The 18,280-nt window shown below is 34.5% G+C and overlaps 1 protein-coding gene across 1 annotated transcript in view; it reads left to right on the top strand.

Annotated features, from left to right (window-relative positions):
- Nucleotides 1–18,280, top strand: part of LOC148275757 (X-linked interleukin-1 receptor accessory protein-like 2) — a 192,272-nt gene that overhangs the window by 158,881 nt on the left and 15,111 nt on the right. The window lies entirely within an intron of this gene.

Below are 18,280 nucleotides of genomic sequence, written 5' to 3'. Positions count from 1 at the left end.
TTGACCACTGTCTGTTTACCTAATGAAACAAGTACATAAACATAATTTTAGATGGAAATTAGTAGAGATATTGACCTTTATTGAAAGTGGCACGTATATTTGCCACAGCTCTATAAAGGGTTAAAGAGCTCTCACGTGAAATACATCCGCTATAATACGAGTAGTTTCCAGACATAATACTGTAGAGAGTGAAGCGAGACTTGGTCTAGGAGTCTAGGGAGTCTAGGTATAGAGTTTAGAGCCTCGTTCCCTCCGCGAAGGCTAGCCGACGATGACTTGCACAAGCCCAAAGCTCTATGCCCTGTGATACTCCGTACAGTCAATACAGTCCATACAGTCCGTGCCGGACAACGCGGCGCTCGTGCTTATTTAACGTGTCTCGCGTCTGGTTAGTTCGTTGGTTGTCTAACTTTTACAGGCCGTCGTCCATTTTGCACTTGGGTCAACCTCGGCAGATAAATATTGGTCGCCAGAGGCGAAAATAGCTATTAACGATGGAGCCCTGGGCCCCGATTACAATGGGAAGTTAACATTTATCCTCAAAGTTATCTACAAAGTTAAATTACGTTTTCTGCATGAAAACCTAAAAATATGCCTACAATTTTGTCTTCTTAACATATTGAATAGTAGAGATATTGACCGACGAACATACTTTAAATGCCCATGCAAATATACTCATGTTCGTTCACAAATATTAATTATTTTTTTATAGAGGGATTATAATGGGGAGTTAACGTTTATCTTCAATTTTATCTACAAAGTAGTTTTCTGTATGAAAAGTATAATATGTGTACATTTTTTTCCTAAACATGTTCAATTGCAGATTGACGAAAAAAATATTTTAAATTTTCATACAAATATACACTTTTGTACAAAATTTCGATTTAACCTTATATCGGGGCCCTGGGCCAGTATTACAATGGAAATTTTACAGAGTTATCTTCAATAATTAAAATTTAAGTAAAATTTGAAAACATTGAATGCCGTAAAACCCCAACTATCTGGATTAATGAGTGCCAGATTTTTTTTACTTTTGAAATAATGCAGCGAATAAGGATCTTCAGCCCTACGGGAAATTGGATACATAAAATGTTTTCCTGCGCGCGGTAAAATTTAGAGCATTCAATTGTACCGCAAAGTTTCTTGAAAATGTACGAAAAAAATAATTATCAAAAACTAACATTATTGAGACGTTAAACCCGCAGTAATTTTATAAATACAAAACTTTAAAACATCATACAGATAAAAATATGATACCCAATAAAAGTGCTTAGTTTAATAGTCCATTAATAATTTTTAAAAACCACTGATTTTTCTCATGGAATCACATTTAATAATTACTTAAACATGTCCAGTAAAGTTAATTGCACAATTCGATTTTAATTAAATAAATAACGATTTAGACATTTGGCAATCCGGATAGCCGGATTTCGGATAAAAGTAGTATTTCTGTCATTTATTTATTTATTTATAAATGTATTGCATAAATAAGTACATTTTTAATACCAGGGAATCCATATAAAAGTAACAATATTTTGAGTTTGTCCAAATTTTTCTAGACATGAACTAGATTCAACTCCTTGGGTTATCCCTGTTAATGTTAACATATTACAACAGACATGAAGAACATTTTAGAGAAGGTAACATAGAAGTCTAGGCATCTTCAGGGCTTATGACCTGTCATTGGCTGGTTTAAGTGGACATTCTTCACACTGTGTAACATTCACCATTCTGTCCATAGTTGAAACCAGCAAATGACAGGTCATAAGCCATGTAGATGCCTAGACTTCTATGTCACCTTCTCCAAAATGTTTTTTATCTCTGTTGTAATATGTTAATGATATAAAAGTAGTAAATGACGAAACGAAGAATTTTTATCATGCAAATTTTACTACAGGTAACCATAGGAGATACTTCTTAATTTTTAACAAATATACACAATTTTGCACAGAAAATTCGATTTTTCTTTATCTACAACTGAAGATAACTCTGTTGACTCCCCATTGTAATGAACTTGAACCCACTATCGCCCCCAACACGGCTACAGCGCCTACCGGGAGGCGGTGGCGCCTAGATTGAGAATCTTTGGTCTGCTTCAAACAAGACGAGGGTATAGAATAAACTCCTAGAGAGAACGATATGTCTTTGATATATTACATAATGTACTTACTTTATTGTATACGAATACATACATCAGACTCGAAACTATGTAATGAATATGTGTGTATGTGTACGTAGACTTTAATCAGAATCCTTTGGAATCCAGACGTAGACGCGACTCTCGAATATCGCTTGATAAAACTTTATTGGATTTTTCGAACCTGGAATTCCGAAGAATTTATTTGTGCTTTGTAACATTCCGCGATATTGCTATTTGCATATTACTTGATCGAGATAAGAGTATGAAATGATGGATAAAGCTGTTTAGAAAGCGACAAAATACGATTTATTTATTTATTTTTTATCATACGGTACAAGTGCCCTTTACAATCTAAAATATACAAAATAATGAGTTAGTTAGATATACAAAAATTTTAAAACAATATTTAAACATGGGTATAAATCACGTCTGAAGAAACATCTCCTTTCTCTTCCTTAATCTCTCCTCCTTTCCTCTTTCCTATTTCCTCTTTCCTCTTTCCTTTTTCCTCTTTCCTCTTTCCTCTTTCCTCTTTACTCTTTTTTTCCTTTTTCCCATTGAGCAATAGTTTTGATTTAAGGTAATTTATAAACAAATACGTTTATTTCTATTTTTATATATTTTTAACTTTTTAATATTTTTTTTTTCTGTTGAATATGTTCTGTAACTTGAATTATAAAAATAAAACTTTTATTTTATTGGTTGGTTGGAAGAAATTGCCATTTGGCAATAAGCCCGCCAATGTACAAATAACATTATGTACAAAAAGTTAATAAATAAATAAATAAAAATGAGAACTTTTTAAAATTTGAATTAAGTAAGGAACTCTGAAAAAAAATCTGGGCCATTCATCGGTTGGATTAGATCATACATATTATCTCGAACCGACAAGTCGGCAGAACATACCGAGATAGAAATAGTCCAGAAGTTTAGGTTACCTACCGTCTCGGTACGAACCGATGAAGATGGCCTTTATAATCGCAGCCCTGCTTATTTTCTATGACGCCTCTAGCTCTGTAGAGAAGCGTTGATAATACAAGTGTTTGAGCTATAGTAACCCGCTGCGTGGTTCAGATTCAATTATGAATGTAATCATTTTAGTACGGACGTTATATTGAAAGCCGGTTGATGGGGGGGGTGACTTTGCATTCACTCAATTATACATGTAGCCATGTCGAATCAAGACTATCTTATTGGATTAATCATCATCCTACCCCCTACCCCTGTTGGCACCCGACGGCGCACAGGACACTACACCAGATGCAGCGTATTTCGACCATCTTTTACATGAAGGTAAGTTGATCAGTCTTACGCTTCGGGTACCAGTCCCGGGTACCAGGACTGTAATATATTACAATTTTATGCAACAGAGATTAAGAACATTTGAGATAAGGAAATAAAATAGTCTGGGTATGCTCATCATAAGCTCAGGATTATCGACCATACCGCGCAACAATCGATAAAAATGTGTAGTCAAATACAGATTCCTTCTAGTTTCTAAACTGTTGTAGCCGAGCATACCCTGGAGAAACTCGGTCCGATAGAGCCGAGGATAATACCCGCACTCTCCCATGTAGAGATATCTCAAAAACTTCTCTTGGATTTTCTTTATCATAGAGAGTACTTTAGTTCATGTGGTCCCCAAATCATCGAGCCACTCTCGGGTCTACTTCGCACCGAAGAGTTCTCAGTACGCGGGTATTTTCAAAAACCCTGGCAGTACGCAGAACGAATCCTAACATTTTCAATGCATTACCACTGATTGTCTCTACGTGTTCATAAAATGTCAGGGTGCTAACAAATCTAACGCCCAGATCCTTAACATTTGATGTTTGTGTCAGATTCTGGTCATTCATTTTGTAGCAAAAAAATAGAGCTTTTTGGGCCCTAATGAAAGACGTGACCGAACACTTGGAAACATTAAACCTAAGTTTGTTACGCCTTCCCTTTTCACACATATTAATATCTACGGGGCTTATGACCTGTCATTGGCTGGTTTAAGTGGCCACTTTCCACAATGTGTAACATTCACCATTCTGCCTGTATTTGAAAATCTATGTTCCTTCAAATCTTCCATCTGTTGATGTTTGTGAAGGTCTACCAATCAATAAAATGACTCGCCTACAGTCTGTATTGACTGCCGCATTTTGTATTTTATTTATTTTAGATAGTTGTAGTTGCTTAACTAATAAACAATAAATGTGTACGATTATTCGAGCATCTAGAGTAATTCCTCTGTTATCTGGTCTCCACATTATGATGTTCACATCAAAAATATTGAATCAGTTCAACATCGATTTTTAAGAAAGATAGGCTGGCGGTTGGGCTTATCCAGAGACCAATATACGTCTAATGAGCTAGAAACTAGCTTAAATATATCTTCTCTTCAAGACCGTCGAAATTAATCTTACCTTCCAGTCCTATTTAAAATTCTCAACTCACTCTTTGATGCGCCTGAACTACTGAGCTCAATAAAAATAATATCCCAACTAGAAACCTCAGACAAAAATTACTCTTTCATACCGATAACCATAGAACTAACTATGGTTTTCATTCCCCTATGCCCAGAATTCTTAGGTCTTCCAACAAACACACCAGTCTTGATTTCTTTGATAACAGCTTACCCACCACATACCGCACACCGCATCTGAGGACATAAGTCTCCTTGGCGGTGCCCACATACACGGAAAATTTGCTCGTTGTCAAACGAGAAAAGCTGCCCGAAGGAGCTCTCTGAAATCTGGCAGCCTTAGCATCTTTGTGCTGAAAGAAAGTAATCCAGAAGTACATAATATGTACTTCATTGGATTGAAGAGAAGAGAGAAAAGTGAATTCTTCACTGACTGGGATTAAATTGATTGGACATGATCAATTCGCCGAAATGATTACAAAACTTTCTTTGATAACAAGTTGTCTTCTTTCAAACGATCACTGAATCAAATTCAATTATAAACACCTCTCTCCCGCTTCCACTCCCACCGAGTCTACTATTTACCATTGACCATTGTTTCTTTCTACTCTCCTTTGTAATAATTGTTTGTATATAAATATGCCCATTGGGCGTATAAATTTATTAAAATAATTTCAAAAACAAAACATTGCTTTAAAATCCAGACGCTTTCCGATGACGCTCCACTCATATGGATGTTTGTTTTTAACAAAAGTCATCGCCATCTCATGAAACGATGTCATATACCCAGCATCCCTAAAACCTTTTGGCAACTCATTAAACATCTTAATTCCTCTGTGTTCAGTCGTATCACTCCACTACTTCGCGAATTACACTGGCTACGTTTTCCACAGAGGGTGGAATACAACATCTGTTTTTTTTAATTTTCTATTATTTATCAAAAGCATACAAAAATTAACATATGAATTATCAAGTCCTACTGAACTGCATAAAATGCAGTTCGTCAGCAGGTGCTTTTAGTTAAATTCTAATATTTATAAATAATCTTATCTCTTAAATTCTATAAACATATAAAAACTCTTATTACTATGGAAAAAATGAAAAATACGTATATCGAAAATAAAAAATTGTCCAAATAAAAAAGAAAAACAAAAAAAAATCTTAATGTAAAAAACCACGTTCTAAAAGCCAGACTCTCAGCAGACGTCTTTCTCTTGAGCCAGATATTTTTATTTTATTTTTAATATTTAATGGGAGCATATTATTTTTTTTTGGTATATTGTACTCTAGTTGTATTGTACTCTTACTTACTAAACTTTTCCTATTAAATATCTCAAGCCTGGAATGTTCTATACTTTACTTCGTATGCGGTCATTCTTACCAAGTGCGGACGCGGACGGTTCTAATTTTCACTCGAGAAATATCTCGTCTAAATATGCATTATCATCTTAGTCTTTCAAGTTTCTTTCTTTTATTTCTTTTCATTCTCACACCAATCCTTTCCATTATAATACCCTCTTATAACACTCTTTTATGGGCGATACCCGTAACTCCCACTTGTGATCCCGATGAAAAAAACCTTTTACTAATTTATCTTGGATAATACTACTTATCTGAGATCACTCAGGCTTCGGAATATATTCAAACTGCCTTCATTTTTAAGCGATGCAACTTGCCATACACCTTTAGCCCACGTGTGTCCAGAATATAACAAATTCACGGTGTTCCAGAGCCGCGAAACTTCAGAGGAACATTCCCCATCATCATGCCATGTCCGCTCCCTAGTTGGAGCATACGGTGTTCACAAAGGTTCTCCGGGCATCTCTGTCGGCTGCCAGTTTCTGCGTATCCTCCCACGCCAGATTCGCGTCCCGTAGTTCTGACATGAACTGCTGACGAACAGTCAGCAGTTGACGTCCAGGACGTCGAGAACCTGATGCCTTGTAAAGTAGGCAAACGTGGTTAAGGCTTTTAGGAGGCATCCGCAGTACATGGCCAATCCAACCGTATCGCCTCCGCTTGATGATTTTTGAGTTTTCGCCGGAGCTTGCTGCGTCCGTTCTCCTCCTTCAATCCTTACAAAGTCAAACCACCGCACACCCGAGATTCTTCTGAGACACCTATTCTCAAAACTCAGTATTATGCTGTTTTGGGCCCTAGTTAGGTGTTACGATTCGCATCCATAGAGGAGAATAGGTGTTATGCAGGCGTTATATAGGCGGCATTTGGTTTCCACTGTGTAAATATCCGATCTCCAGACATCTCCAGATTTGCTGTTGCTATTTCTATCCGCACTTCCGGTTCTTTTTGAAAGCTGCCATTTTCCGTAACATATACTCCCAGGTATTTGAAACTCTCGACCCTTTGGATGACTTTGTCAGGTTTGACAGAGTCAGGGGATTTTGGGCATCAAGGCATAAAGTGTTACACAGTACATGGGTTTTTGCAATATTGATTGTTAAATCCATGCATGCGGAGTACCTTTTTAGGCTATCTACAGTGCCCTGTTGACTCCTGACTGAATCGTTAATTATAACCGCATCATCGGCATACTTTAGATCGCAGAGTTTTTGGGAGGAGGAGATGGATTCCTCATAGTAAACCATAAAAAATCCTGTTTTTTTTAATATTTTTTAAATAACTATTACAATATGAAAACGGAGGCAATTCATAAAGTGATGGACAAGGCATCTTCCTTGAAATTTGTATACCGTCCGTTCGAAGACGCCGGATAAAACTGGGCGCTTTCATGGGTTTCGGGATGGTCCTAGCTCCCACGAGAAACTACTTATCAAAATATCAGGAGACGATGGAGCATATGAAGCAAGTGAGGCTGAGCCTCACTAAGAAATCATTGCTGTTCACCAGTACCTAATATGTATTTTAATTCGCATTATATCAACACACTATGAAGATAAAAAACTAGCAACCAATATAAAAATGCTCAAAGATGCCCACAAACATTGTCCGTACTGTGTTATTTAATGTTGGTACCTACTTAACATTTACGCATATTATACTTATCCTTCAAATCTGAGTTTCACTAGAAATTTGATATTAAAGACACCACTGCATCACGCACCATATGCACATTAGATAATACACTAGCGGACCCGACAGACGTTGTCCTGCCCGAAAGTTGGCTTGTCTGCTATTACCCAGGAAAAAGACTTTTCATTGATAAGAAGGTACCTAGGTATTTGTTTATGATTGAATTCCAAAACCAAAAAATATTGATATATTTTCAAATATTAAATTTAAGTTGGTTGTTTGTTTATGGTTGAATTCCAAAACGTAAAATAATTCAATTTCAAATATAGCATTCTTTTTGCAAATGTCAAACTCGGCTCTTCTTACCAACAGGGGAGCGCTTTATTCATGAATGCGATTTTCAAAAATGTATTTATTTTAAAAACAAAAATTGGAAGAAATTATGAGAAATGTAAGGAAAGAATCCGATTGGGATCCATAAAAAGGGAATGTTGTTTGTAAACATTCAAAAATAATTTTTTTAAAACACAAAAGAACAACGTCCTTCCATTTTTTTTTGTATATTATGCATTCTCGTCGAATGCACCCCTGGTAGGTCGATAAAAAAACGATTTATGCTTTTAACTTTTTTTCACAGATTCGATTGAAAATTTTCATGTCTACGAACACGCACAGCGTAAAGATCTACATTTCACTGAAAACCGCACGTAAATCGGTTAAGCCGTTTAGGAGAAGTTCGGTGACATCACTCGTACAGAGGAATTATATATATATATAAAGATATCTACCGATTAACAAAAGTGGCGCCTACAAATCTTATCTTTTCTGTACAAATATAGAAATAATGTATTGATTTCCTCTAGTAGATTACGCTTACAATGAATTACTAATAAATCATGAATTTATTCAAATTAAGGCGGAAAACCTTCTTAATTTTTTTTTCTAAATGTCGAAAAATATTTCAAACCTTTTTTTAAATCTTGAGTTGTAAAGTAGATAATTGTGTTGTGTAAGTATTTTTCAAATAGGGAAGTATCGCGTTTTTTAAAAATAACTATGGATAAATAAGGGTCTATTAAATACTGTTTAATAAAAAAAAAATATTTTGTACTTATTCGTATCGTAAATATTTTTTATTTTTTTATTATTAATAAAACATTTAATACAAAAAGTGCATATTATACTCCCAGGAGTTATTAAAGAAACTTATTTGGGACCGTACATAAAAAAATTGTGACAATACATAATATCATACATAGTGAATACATCCGAAATAGTAAGAAAACATTATTGTATAAGAAACATAAAACGCAGTACTTTACACCATCTATATAAATTACATTAATAACTATCTCTATCAAAAAGATTTAAGTAATTTTTTAATTGCGACACTTCTGGATTTTTTATTCGATTTTTCGTGTTTTAGCTCATCGGGCGGTTTATTATATTCGGAATGGCCAATATTTTCCAAAGACCTCCTGCCGAACTTTGTTGAGCGAAACTTAGACCCATGAAGATTCCCCGAGTAACGCGTAGTGTAATTGTGAATATCATGACCAAATGTGTATTTTAAATTTGTGTGAGCAGAAAAGTTGAAGATATTTAAAATAGTATTGGTTATGTCATGCAGTGGCATCGCCTTGAAAGGAAGTATCTTTGTTTGTCGGTAGATATCCTTGACATGGGAATCCCATTTCAATCCAAAAATGTTTCTCAGAGCTCTGTTCTGAAGAACTTGTATTTCCGAGATCTGATTTTTGCTGACAAAACCCCATATACACGATAGATAAGATAGGTGGGAATGAATCATAGAGTAATAAAATTTTAATTTCCTCCGAAAACGCTCTATTACATTTATTATTATATTTGATTACATTTTTTTTGCACCACAACAGGCCAGGAAGCCTAATTACAGTGGTGAATTACATCACAGAGCACCCAGGCTTGAGATAAATCACATTTTAATTTTTGTGTTCTCACCGGGAATCGAACCCGGAACCTTCCGTGCGTGAGTCAAGCGTCTTGACCACTACACCACGGAGGCCGCCATTGCATTGGCCACGCCCCCAATACAAATAAACAAATACGTAAATACAGTAACACTCCAATTATACGGATTAATGAGTGCCTAAAAAATAAATTATACAGCTAATTGGAATCGGATTAAAAACTTACTTAGACATGTCCAGTATTGACTAAGGAACTCATATTCGAGTATATATCATCATCATCATCGTTCCCTTTCTGCACCTAATGGTGCATAGGGCAGTGCATCAATACACCAATCGCAGCGTATCTTGATCATTTTTGTTACATGAAGGTGAGATGATCAGTCTTACGCTTCAGGTACCAGTCCAGGTACTATGAAATATTCTAGTGTGAATACACCCTTTTAAATAAATATGTCACATCAACCATGTCGGGAATCGAACCCGAGACCTCTTGCATGGCAGGCTAACGCGCTGACCATTTCACCACGAGGTCGACAAAATATATATACCCAGTATAGTTAATTATTACATTTTTTATTTAGTTAAATGCATATATTTTTTTGTATACTTTCATTATATATTATATAATATTTATTTTATCGAGTTTAATTTTTCTTTGTTCAATATTTGTGTATCGTATTATCAGCGCTTTGATTTTTTAAAGTTTTGTATTTCTTAAATATAACTCTCATAACTCTCTTATCATTGCTTGATTCATATTTGTTAAAATATTTTGTATTATTTTTTTCGTACATCTTCAGAAAACTTTGCCGTGTAATTTAATGCTCTAATTTTTACCGCACGCAAGAAAACATTTATTGCCTCTAATTTCCCGTAGGGCTGAAGTTCCTCATTAATCGATTCTATAGTATTGATATTATAGAGAAATGTTCTTCAAGACATTGAAATTTTGTCATAATTACATTTAAAGGGATTAAAGAATATTCTTTAGGATTTTAGAAAATAATCATTTAGAGCCAAATAAATGTTTTTGTGATTAATATTGAACAAATATAATCGCATGGCTTTAAAAAAAATGTCATAATTTAAATTATCTATTTAAATAAAATTTGTTTATATGAAGTTTGATTTCGTCTCGTTTCAAAGGGGAGCTGATTCCAAGAAGAGATTTCGATTACCGGGCTAACATGTTCACCATTGTACAGTCACAGCGCACGACTACACACTACAGACTACACACTACAGACTACACACTACACACTACAGACCACACATTACACATTACGATCTACACGTGTTTACGTACCTACGTATTATGTAGGGGAAGTCAGAGACTTCTCGAAAATGTTTTCCCTCTTTGTTAAAATAAATTTAAATATGAATAACTCCCTAGGGAGGTAATCCTGCCAGTCTGCAAGCATTTGGACATACGTATAGTCCTTAAAATGTAAGATGATTAGAATGACAGCTGTCAAACTCAAATCAATAGTGATAGGAAATTACTGATATACTGATCACTGATCATGTACCGATCAAATCGATTTTATCAGTTTTTTCATGCAAACATGAAACTCTGTTTCCGAAAATTGATTAAAAAAACACAAAAACAAGCCTATTATAGTGTGTTGAATACAATTATTCACTAAAAATAAGACATTTATACTTTTTTCGTGAACATTATCAAACGATTTTTTTTTTATTCGATCAATTTACATTGATCAATTTGTCCATCTCTGACGTTTTTTCAAAATGATGTAACCTTGTAAGAACGTCGTTAATAATCAGGTTTATTTTAGTTTTTTTAAGTTTTAAAGCTTATTTTATATATTTATGTTGATTGTCAAGAATTGTATTAAAAAAATAAATTAACTTACCAAATACGAAAGATTTTTCGTGTGTCATTATAAATCACTCCTTAGACGTTACTACAAAGTTCTGTCGTCAGTTTTTCTGACAACTGTCATTTTAATCATCTTACATTTTAATCATCTTACATTTTAATCATCTTACATTTTAAGGACTATAAACATTGTTGAAGTCAGAGACAGTTGAGTCACGGGGTAATTTGAATCACGTCATGAAAAAAATATGTAAAGCACACAAAAAGGTAAATCTCATGTAGATTAAGAAATTACAATGGGATGGAGAATACCTTAAATAAGGGAATATAGAAGTCTAGGCATTTACAGGGCTTATGACCTGTCATTGGCTGGTTCAAGTGGCCACTTTACACACTGTGTAACATTCACCATTTTGCCTATGTTTGAACATCCATATTTCTTCCTTTTTTTGATTTTAGTGAAATTCTCCATCCCATTGTAATTTCTTAATCATAATGACTCCCGAGGGGGTGAAAGAAAATGAAGAAGACGTGAAATTTCGAATCGCTTCAATCTTTATGTTTAATGATCACCTCGTACTTGGCTTGTCTCTACTTCCCTCCTCGTGTACCTACATAATATGTGATGTACTCGTGGCTACCTCAATGTCCCGTACTCGGCGGTTGACAGAATGTGGTTTACGGGCTCTCGAGGCGGCGACACTTTTTATGTAATACTCGGTAAGTTGTCCATGCCTTTAGCGCGACCTGTGAATCTCCACTTCGTACAATGCTACTCGCGAGCACCAGTTGCCGGTATCTGGATCCAGATGATCTTAATCTCTCAGCGTCACATTTTGTATTCATATCACTCGCCAATTCAATAGATTTTAACTAATTCTGATTTGAAAAAATGAACGCTATCTTCATCTGTACATATCGAGACAATATACTTAATTTCTGTACTATCTGTATCTTCATCGGTATGTTCTACCAACTTGTCATTTCGACATTATTTGATCGAAACAAACCAATGAATGGCCGCAAAAATTAGTCCGCGTTCCTTACTTCATTAACATTAAAAATAGTTCTCATTTATATTTTAAATAGGCTTCTGTGATAGAAAGTGCTCATTTCAAAGCGATTATAAATTTCAATAAATCCCAATTTAAGCAAAAAATGCTCGCTTGAACATGATTTTGAAAAGACTTTTGATTCTTGCTGTACTTGCTGTACTGCTGACTTTTGATCGTCTGTATTTATCTACCGAGCGACTACAAAGCCAGTTCCTTTAACGTCTCGATATATACACTTCGGAAGATAGTTGAACAGACGGAAAAATATAATAACTATTTTTTTTTTTAGTTGCATTTTTCTTATGAATAGATACTTTTAAATGTTAATAAGGCAGAATCTAGCGACATTATTTTTGCATCTAGCCACTCGTTTCGGAAACTGACAGTTATGTCAGAATTTAATTCGACTTCAAAATTGACTTATTTCTCTCTTATATTTTGAATAGGCTTTTAAAAAAAAAGTTCCAACCTCAAAATGATAAAAAATTTAAGTAAATCGTAATTAAAGGAAAAATTGTTCGGTGGAACTAAATTTTTTACATTTTTAATGCGTAGATAAACGTATCGAGGGGTTCTAGACCCGTCGGTATAAACTGATGTACTTACATCAAACTTTATGGTAGGGGATCGGTAGGGTATCTTAATAGTCGGTCGGGAGACTTTTACCTTCAACTATGACGTCATACTGAAGCTATGTCATTTCAGTGCATAGATATTTGTACCGTGACGTGGGCTTCCCCTTGTTTCATATCGATGTACCTACCTAATTTGAAGGTGGGGGGGTCGGTAGTGTATCTCCGTAATAGCTAGAGAGGATTTATCTTAAACTATACCGTCAAGGTGAAGGTATGACGTCTTTATTCTTCATCATAATCGAGGTCCAGGGCCCCGATTACAATGGGAAGTTAACATTTATCTTCAATTTCATATACAAAGTAAAATTAAGTTTTCTGTATGTAAAGCAGAATATGCATACGATTTTGCTTTCTAAACATATTTAATTATTGATTACCGACGAAGATACTTTAAGTGTTCATGCAAATACACTCATTTTCGTACACAAATATCGGTTTTTCTTTATAGACAGTCGAAGATAACTCTTTACTCACAGCTATATCGTCAATGGTTTAACATTTGAAATAACACCATCCGCAGTTAATTATAAAACTTACATGCGGTACTTTGACTTGTTATTATATTTTATACTAGCTGACCCGACAGACGTTGTCCTGCCCGAATGTTGGTTTGCCTGCTATTATCTTGGAAAAAGACTTTTCATTGATAAGCAGGTACCTAGGTTATTGTTTGTGATTAAATTCCAAAACTAAAGATTGATAATATTCAAATATTGAATTTAAGTAGGTACCTGGGTAGGTATGGTTGAATTCCAAAACATAAAATAAATGTTTTTTCAAATTTGCCATTCTTTTTGAAAACGTCAAACTCCGGGCTTCTCACCAACAGAGGGGTGTACTTATGTAGGAATACGATTTTTGAAATTGTATTGAATTTAATGTTATTTTAGTATTACCAAAAATCCAATAAAAAGAAATAAATGGGTAGAAATTATAAGGAATTTAAGGAAAGAATCTGATTGAGATCCACAAAAAACAAATGCTGTTTGTAAACATTCGAAAACAAACTTTTTTTTATACACAAAATAAAACATCTTTCCATTTTTGTAAATGCATTCTCCTCGAATGTAACCCCGGTAGATCAATGAATAAATTATTATAGTGATTAAATAACTTTTCTTTATTTGTTTATGTAAATATGTGTATATGCTTTTAATTTTTTATTTTTTTTTACTCTTTCAGTTATATTAAATTACACATTGTAACAAGTAAATTACGAACTTTTGAATTACTTCTACCATAACTTCGTAAACATGTTTTTATCAACTTAATTTCTAACTTTTGTACTCGTATAAATGCTACCTATTTTGTTTATAAACTTTTTTAGGTATTATGTAAGCAATTTTGTATTGTAAAAGCCCTATGGGCGTTTAATGTATAAAACAATAAATAAAATAAATTATTAAGATTTTAATATCTACGAACACGCACAGCGCAAATGTCTATATTTCTCTAAAAAACCGCACGTAAATCGATTAAGCCGTTTTGGAGAAGTTCAGTGACATCACACATACAGAGGAAATCTATGTATAAAGATGTAGGAAAATTCTCTTAAAACCACAATATGATTTTGTAACCCTTCGCTCTCGATACGCCCTACGCTACGAATTCAAGTGAAATGGTGAGATGCGCCGTTGTGCGATTATCGGAATATGCGTATAATAATCCAATCATTAGTAGAGAGCAGAGACGGCGCGGCGTAACTAAACTCACTTGTTACTTGTTCAGAGTTTAGACTTTAGAACATTATTAGCTGACCGCACCTCTCATACGTCATCATCATCATCATCATTCCCTTTCCGCACCTAATGGTGCACAGGGCACTGCATTGGTACATCAATCGCAGCGTATCCTGATCATTTTTTGGTACATAAAGGTAAGATGATCAGTCCTACTTGAGGTACCAGTCCGGGTACTATGAAACATTCCGGTGATGAAACATTTATTTTATTTATTTATTTAACACTTTTTTATACATATACAATATATGTACATGTACATATAAAAGCGGGCATATTGCCTTAAGGCGATTTCTTCCTACCTACCCAAACCGTTCAGTTTGAGAAAATTATAAATACATGGACATATTGAATCTTACAATATTATACAAAAATTAAAAGCAAAGATTAACAATATAAAAATATATTTTTAAAAAAACACTATACTATGAAGAGAGGAGAGGGGATGGGAAGGAAAGAAGAAGGATAAAGGAACAATTTAAATATTTAGATAGTGACATTTCAATCTTGACTTAAATGTAAATAAAGAAGGGGCCTCTCTAACATTAGTGGGTAGATTATTCCACAATCGAGCGGCTACTACTGTGAAAGAGGAGGCAAGAAAATTAGAGCAAAAAACACCCTTTCAAATAAGTATTTCGTATCAACCATGCCGGGAATCGAACCCGAGACCTCTCGCATGGTAGGCAAACGCGCTGACCATTACACGACGAGGCCGACTAAAAAACATAAATATCTCAAAACAGTGCTTAATATATAGTAGATATTACAAAATAAATCATGAATATTTATATACCCACAGTAACAAAAAGATCCTTATAATTTTTTTTTTTTTATAAATAAATTATTGGAGTGATGAGCAAAGTATCATACTATTGTGTCTTTTTTAAATAGGGGTTATCATCGCCAGAGATAGTACAACACATAGTTAACAAAACAATGAGTTCAAGTTGGAGAAGAAATTCGTAAAAAGCATAGATTTTTTCTATGAGGATAAGTGAAATAGAACTGCCTTTCCATGTTTGTTCGCTAATATGGGGAGCCGTGGAAAAGGTAAGCGCCCAGCGTAGTTTGAACTGTGCGAATTAATCTTTTGAGAAAGCAATATTTTGCCTCATCATACGTCTGTCTTGCATAAAAAATATAAAATTCAAGAGTTCAGGATTGTCTACTAAATTTGAAATATGGAATTTCCTCTCTTTCACTAATATGTAAACATTTAAACCGCTTCATTATGGATTTATTGCTTAGTTGCCAATGTCCCGATCGTGTCGCATTGTAAATTCGAGACAAGATCTGGGCCCCGATTACTATGGGAAGTTAACATTTATCTTCAATTTTATCTACAAAGTAAAATTAAGTTTCCTGTATGAAAAGCAGAATACACGTACAATTTTTTCTTCTTAACATGTTCAATTATAGGTTACCGACAAAGATACTTTAAATGTCCATGCAAATATGCTAATTTTCATACACAAATATCTGTTTTTCTTTACAGACAGTCGAAGATAACTCTGTTAACTTCCCATTATGCAAACTCTAAGTTATGCGACAAATATACTATAGTCCTTAAAATATAGCTCGATTAAAAGGACAGCTGCCAAACTAATGTCAATAGTGATGGGAAATTAATGATCACTGACCATGTACCGATCAAATCGATTTTATCAGTTTTTTCATGCAAACATTAAACTCTGTTTCCGAAAATTGTAATAAAAACGCAAAAACAAGCCTAATATAGTGTGTTTAAGACAATTATTCGCCAAAAAATAAGACATTTATATTTTTTTCATGAACAACATCAAATGAATATTTTTTTTATTCGATCAATTTGTCCCATCTCTGACGTTTTTGCAAAATGATGTAACCTTGTAAGAACGTCGTTAATAATTAGGTTTATTTTAGTTTTAAAGCTGATTTTATATATTTATGTTGATTTATGTGTCAAGCATTATATTAAAAAAATAAATTAACACGCCAGATACAAATGATTTTTCGTGTGTCAATACAGGGTGTTCTTTAAACCCTGTCACATCCAAAACCACGATGATCAGTATGAGCAAGAAGACATATATTGGCACATAAAAATAAATTTTTAGAACGACTAAAATCTTTAAAAATAAAAGATAAATAAAAAACAAATGGTTGCCTATAGGGGAAAACGAGGGGGAGGGGGGATGGGAAGGGGGGGAGGGGGTGGGGGGAGTGGGGTGGTGGTGAGGGGGTAGGCGGGAGCCTGATACACTGTCAACCGCATGGCCGCGCCCCCTCGCTTCTTCCCTGCAGAAGTAAGCAACCATTTGTTTTTTAAATATTTTATTTTTAAAATTTTCTTCTTCCTAAATATTTTTTTAATGTGCTAATATATCTTTTTGCCTATACTGATCATCTTGGCTTCGGATGTGACAGGGTTTAAAGAACACCCTGTATAAATAACTCCTTAGACGTTACTACAAAGTTATGTCGTCACTTTTGCTGACAAATGTCATTCTAATCAGGCTATATTTTAAGGACTATAATTTGCACATTCTGGACATCGGGGTTTAAAAACCAGGGCCTCGATTACAATGGGAAGTTAACATTTATCTTCAATTTTATATACAAAGGAAAATTAAGTTTCCTGTACAAAAAGCAGAATATGCAATACAATAATACCACCAAGGAGACTTATGTTCTCAGATGCGGTGTGCGGTATGCGGTATGCGGTAGGCAAGCTGCTGTTTAGTTTATTTTGGCATCAATAACTAATTTTCCGTTTTCGGAGGAGATTTCTAAGTTTGCTTTCAATACCCTCATGTTTCAAATGATATGTTATGATTTGTCACTGTTGGGGTGTGGGAAAAATCTCCACATTCTAGGATAGGGCAAAGCTCCATACATTTCTGCTCATTCCATTACGTCACCACTTTGACTCAACGGAAATAATCCTAGACAATATTGACTGTATGACTTTCCGAACGTTGCTCTAGGTATACTTTTTTATAATATGTATGTATAGAATCTAAGCGTGTATATAATTCACTACCCCCTTTCTGCCCTGAGGTCAGACTTGTGATTTTTCTCAAAAGGGGGCGGCATGCCCCGGGGAGGTAAATTCACTCAGAACGAGGCAATCTAAACTTTTTTTATATAAACACACCCTTTTGCCTGATTGGATTTTATACCAGGAAAATATAGCAAAGTTTGTCATACCTATTATGCGTCTGTTCCGGATGGAAGTCGACCTTTATTTTTGTTGGATGCTGTTTTTTCTTAACTTATTTGTTTTGAAATACATAAAATTATTTCACTCTCACAAGTTTTCTTTCTTCAATATTTCATTGTGTTTTGTTTTAATTATATACCATCTAATACATTCCCAACGAAAAGAAGGCAGAGACAAAATAATTTAATTTTTATATGCAACGAAAAGTCTGTTGATGCCTGTCAATACTCTGTCTTCTTCTTATTGAGTTTTCTGTGGTTTCCTCTTCAAAAAATGACATTTGAGGGCATTGGAAGCAAAGATAGCAAACTCT

Source organism: Micrasema longulum, unplaced genomic scaffold (genome assembly GCF_059751315.1).
Source record: "Micrasema longulum isolate JH-2025_06_02 unplaced genomic scaffold, ASM5975131v1 h1tg001345l, whole genome shotgun sequence".
NCBI lineage: Eukaryota > Metazoa > Arthropoda > Insecta > Trichoptera > Brachycentridae > Micrasema > Micrasema longulum.
Note: the sequence above shows the minus strand (reverse complement) of the source record. Positions and strands in the feature narration are given on the sequence as shown.